This window comes from Urocitellus parryii, unplaced genomic scaffold (genome assembly GCF_045843805.1).
Source record: "Urocitellus parryii isolate mUroPar1 unplaced genomic scaffold, mUroPar1.hap1 Scaffold_88, whole genome shotgun sequence".
Classification (NCBI taxonomy): Eukaryota; Metazoa; Chordata; class Mammalia; order Rodentia; family Sciuridae; genus Urocitellus; species Urocitellus parryii.
In genome coordinates this window covers 609,779-615,322 of record NW_027554213.1, presented here as the reverse complement: position 1 = coordinate 615,322, position 5,544 = coordinate 609,779, and the positions used below count along the sequence as shown (strand labels likewise).

Below are 5,544 nucleotides of genomic sequence, written 5' to 3'. Positions count from 1 at the left end.
GCAGGAGGCTGGTTCTGTGCACAGGAGCCGGCACCGGCCCCTAGAGAGGCCCAGACTCTGCACCCGGCCTCGTCCCGTGCCCCCGCTTTCCGCTGGTTCTCAGGCCTGCAGCCCGTGACACCTTGACAAATGAGGCTGCCCAGCAGAGCAAATCACCATTTTAAGTAGACAGCGGCCGGCGGCCCCGGGGGCCCAGCACACTTCCACAAGCTCCCCTCAGACAGGTCCGAAGCTATTTCTCCTACTGTGAGAAATAGCCTTTTATTTCCTTATAACTGAATTTAATTTTTATATGACGTTGGCCTTCCACAAAGTGGCAGAACACTCTGTCACTGTCAGGTCTAAGTTTCTGGTTTCCTTGGGCCTGGGTCCAAGTGCCAGGGCTCCCCCAGCTTGGGGGTGGCGGATGGCCAGGGGTCTGGGTCTTGTGCTGTCACATGTAGGCTGTGTCTGCGGGACCTTCTGACCTTCCAGTCAGTCCATTTGGTGGCTCCTCGTCCTCCCTCGGCTCCAAGGCTCCCTTGAGCCACCAGCTGCCACTTCTGGGCCACCCGTGGGTGTGGGAGACGTTTTTCTGCACCCGTGTTTTGGGCTCTGGAACCTCTGCCTGGTGTGCCCCTTGTTTGTGGATTCACTGACACTCGTGGGCTCTACGTGTGGCACAGATCGTGCATGTGAGCTTATCCTGTCCCACGCGTCCCAGCGCCTCAGCCTGTGGCCATGGCTTCTTTGTACATCACCAGATCTGCCCACTGGGTTGGACAGGAGGAGCCTATCACAGGGCTGCTCTCAGGTCCGCAGGTAATAACAACGGACGTTGACTGGCACCTACTGTGCGCCAGCGCTGAGCTTCTGCCGTCAGCACAATGAACCTGCACGCTGGCCACTGTCCTTGTCCCCATTCACCAGAGGCTGAGCCGGGACAATACTAGAAGAAAAGATTGTGAAAGTTTTACCATAGAGAAATGATGTTTGAGGAGGTAGATATATTTAACCTGATTTAAACATTACATAGTGTATACATGCATCAAAATATCATGTTACCTACTTCAATAATTATAATGTTTGTTTCTATGTACTAGTTAAAAAATAAATTTAATTAGAAAAGCTTTAAAGAAAAGCATAGAGAATAGTTTAATGAACCCACGGGCCATCACCCAACTTAACAGTAATTCCTTGATAGCCAATATCAGTGAGTTTTTTTAAAAATTTGTTCTAATTGGTTATACATGATAGCAGAATGCATTTCAATTCATTGTATATAAATGGAACAAAACTTTTCCTAGTTGTACACAACACGTGTGTAGTCCTACATGTACCTTGGGTAATCAGGTTCATCTCATTCTACCATCTTTCCTATCCCTATGCCCCCCTCACCTGTCCTACCTCCCCTCTGCCCAGTCAAAGTTCCTCCATTCTTCCATGCCCCTTGCCACCCACCTCACCCCCATTATGGTTCAGCATCCACTTTCAGAGAGAACATACAGCTTTTGGTTTTGGGGATTGGCTTACTTCCCTTAACCTGATATTCCCATTCACCCACAGATGCCATAATTTTTTCTCTTTTAATGCTATAAGTAATATTCCATTTCATATATGTACCACAGTTTCTTTATCCATTCATCTGTTGAAGGGTTGGTTCCACAAAACTATGGAATGTTTCACAAATGTGGGTGTCATCCTTGCTCAGGGACCATGCTAATTTTTTCTGTATTGTTCCAATTTTAGAATATGTGCTGCCAAAGCAAGCACACTCTGAGTTTTAACAAATGTAGATACCCATGTAAAAACTACCATAATCAAGATATAGAACAGTTTTTTTCACTAGAAAAGGGGTTTCCTTGGGATCCTTCCCAGTGAGTTCCTTCACCACCTGTTTCAGGCAATCACTGATAAGTTTTTTTTTTTTAAACTATAGATTCATTTTTCCTACAGTACTATTTCATATATATGCCACTATAAGTGGACTCATATCTAGGAGTGCAATTGCCTCCTACGTTTAATGTATGTTTTTATCTTATGTGATACTGTCAAGCCATGCTAAAAATGACTACAATCATTTTATACTTCCACCAGCAATTTAGGAGACTTCCACTTGACTTCATCTTCACTATCACTTGGGCCATTCTAGTGGGTATGTCTTTGTGAGTTTATTTCCTGATAATTAATGATATTGAGTGAACTTTTATTTTTCTTTTGAGATAGGGTCTCACTAACTTGCTTAGGTCCTTGATAAGTTGCCAGCCTCAAACTTGGGATCCTCCTGCCTCAACCTTCTGAGTTGCTGGGATTACAGACATGTGCCATGATGCCTGGATCAAATACTTCTTCATGAGCTTGTTGACCTTACTGTTTTTGTATGTCAACTCTCTCTGGCTAGCTGGAATCCATGTACAATAGAATAAAAATATGAAGTATTTAAACGTAAACGTGGCAAAAACTAAAATGTATATATTGAAAACTATAAAATATTGCTGATAGAAATTAAAGAGAACCTAAAGGGAGAGAGATACCTAATTTATGAGTCAGAAGACTACGGTGTCCATTCATTCCAGTTTAATCACCAGAGTCAACATTATTCCAATCAAAATCCCTGCAGAGTTTTGTAGAAAATGACAAGCTGATTGCAACAGACCTAGAATACGTGGCTTCAAGACTTAATCTAGGGCTGGGGATGTAGCTCAGTGGTAGAGCACTTGCCTAGCATATGCAAGGTCCTGTGTTCAATCCCTAGTACCATATGAAGAGGAAAAAAAGAAAAAAAATATTCTAAAGCTACAGTAATCAGGATTGCAGACAAAACATTGGAACAGAGCCAAGAATTTAGAGATAGATACACAATATATATGGCAACAGTCATTGACAAAGATGGAAAGACAAGTAGAGAATGGAAAGTTTTTTCAGCAAATGGTACTGAAATTACTGCATATTTATATGCAAAATATTGATCCATGCCTTGCATTAGACACCTGAATTAACTCACAGACTTAACTATTAAACTCAAAACTACAAAACCTCTGGAAAAAAATAAGAGAAAAATTTTTGTTGAACTTAGGTTCGGCAAAGATTTCTTAAATTTGACAACAAAAGCATTAAAAAGGATTTGACAATGTGGGATTCATCAAACTAAAACCTCTGTAATTCAAAATACACTTTGAAGTGAATGAAATAGACAAAACACAAGCTGGGAGGAAATTACTGTAAAGCATTTATCAAGACTTGCATCAAGAATATATGAAGAACTCTTAGAACTCATTAGAAAAAATATAGTCCTGCAAAATAACACTTCATCAAAGAAGATAAACAAATAGTAAATACATTAAAAATGCTTGACATAATTATCAGGGAAATGCAATTTTGAAGCATAAGAGTTACCACTACACACTTATTAAATATCTAATATTAAAGACAGTTGTGCTGAGTGGTTGGAGAAGAGATGGAGGAACTGGATGGGTACACAGCTGGTGGGGATATAAAGCAGTAGAATCACCTTCTTAAAAAGGTAAATATACACCAGTCATATCCAACCATTCTTTTCCAAAGAAAAGATAAGTTATATAGCAATAGGAGGAATTTTATATCAGTGTTCTTGGCTATTTTATTTGTAAAAGCCCCAAACTGGAAAAAAATCCAAATGTCTATCAATAGATGATAGACAAATTGTGGTACGTACATATAATGAAATGCTACTCAGCAATAAAAATAGATGATAGATAAACTGATGTAGATGAATCTCAAATTATGCTGAATAAGAGAAGCCATAGAAAATACAATATATTATGCCATACACATAAAACTTGTGGAATACAAAGCAATCTATTAAGACAGACATTTTGCTGGAGGAATGGGAAAGTGGGGGGCATGAAGCAAGGGTGACAAAGGGCAGAATTACCTAGAGAATGAGAATATTTTTGGAAGTAAAGGATGTGTATATTATCTTGATTATAATGGTGATTTCATAATTTCATGTTAAAATTTATCAAATTGCACACTTTAAATACATGTAATTTATTGCATGTCAATTTTACCTCAAAGCTATAAGAAATAATATATTCATCTTTTTTCACTTTCTAAGATACAAGTAATATTCTATAAATATTTTTCTCTACTTCATTTTTTAAAAAAATGTATTCTGGAAACCAGATCTTAGCAGTATTTAAAATTATTTTCTTTCTTCTTTGGTTTATTCAACAACTTTCATTGATGACGGTTGTTTCAGCCTTTTTTGACCATCTTGTATTATTATAATTAATGCTTGAATAACATAGTTTTGTAAATACAAGTTTTAAACATTTGTTGTTGTATTCCCAGTATCTTTTGAAGTTAGGGCTGGGGGACTATAGCTCAGCAGTAGAGCACTTGCCCTAGATACCCTTCCCCAGCACTGAAAAAGTTAAAAAAAAAGTGGGATTGTTGAGTTAATAGGTAAATATATAAGCAGTTTTGGGAGATGTTGCCAAATCTCATTCATAAGGGTTGTATCATTTTGTATACTTATCAGCAGTGTCTGAGAATTTGTATTCCCCCACATTCTCTCACCTACCGAGTATGTTGTCAAACATTTGGATCTTGCCAATGCAAGTGAGAAATGGTATCTTGGTGTGGTTTAATTTGTATTTTGTTCATTATGAGCTAAGCAGAGCATGTTTCCATATGTTATAGCTATTTGCATTTCTTTTCCTGAGATCTGTTTATTTCTTCAGCCCATTTTTGTATAGGTTTGCTGGCCATTTTATTTATAATGTTCTTTATATTTCAGGAACATGATTGTTTGGACAATAATATGTTGCAACTATTTTTTCTCAGGGTGTCATTGTCAAACTGTGTGTGTGTGTGTGTGTGTGTGTGTGTGTGTGTGTAGCAGGTTTAGATACAGCCAGGAAAGATTTTTTCAATGAGGCAGGTTTTGCCCACTCATAATACATAGAAAATTTCACCCAATATTTTCTAGTACTTGTTTATTTTCTATTTTTACATTCATGTTTCTTATCCATTTGTAGTTTATCTTTTGAATAAGTAGAGAAAAATCCAATTTTATAATTTTCCATGTGGTAACTCTACTTATTAGAAAGTCTATTTTCCCCAAACTAACTTTTATTGTACCCCAAATGTCCAGTTGGTTCTGTTTCCGGATTCTCTATTCTGTCCCACAATCTCTATGTATTCCTGGGCTTGGACGAGGGTACATGAATTGATTATATAGTCTGCCCTCCCTGTACCCTTCATTGCTCTTCTTTTTCAGTGCTTTCCTGCTTATTCTTGTTCTTTTGAATTGACTATATTCAACTTGACGACAGATTTTTAAAGATCCACAGATGTTCATTCCCTCCCCAAGTTAAATGTCCCCCTTTCTTCAATTTTTAGCACGTGCTTTTCGGGGGCTATTCATGATTCTGTTCTTTTCCACAAGTCATGCAACCTTAAAATGTGGCATCCAGAAATGAAGCCACTGGCATGGGGTGATAATGACATGATTCCTTAGGGTAAGGCCTTTTTAAAAAGAGTGTCATCCACAATTGGAGAAAGTAACAGGACTGGAGTGAG

The 5,544-nt window shown here is 38.4% G+C and overlaps 1 non-coding gene across 1 annotated transcript; it reads right to left on the bottom strand.

The window, feature by feature from the left end:
* Positions 1-1,645: 1,645 nt before the first annotated feature.
* On the bottom strand, positions 1,646-1,752 carry LOC144253065 (U6 spliceosomal RNA). The gene has a single exon (XR_013343106.1). It is a non-coding gene; the product is annotated as a U6 spliceosomal RNA (small nuclear RNA).
* Positions 1,753-5,544: the final 3,792 nt, after the last annotated feature.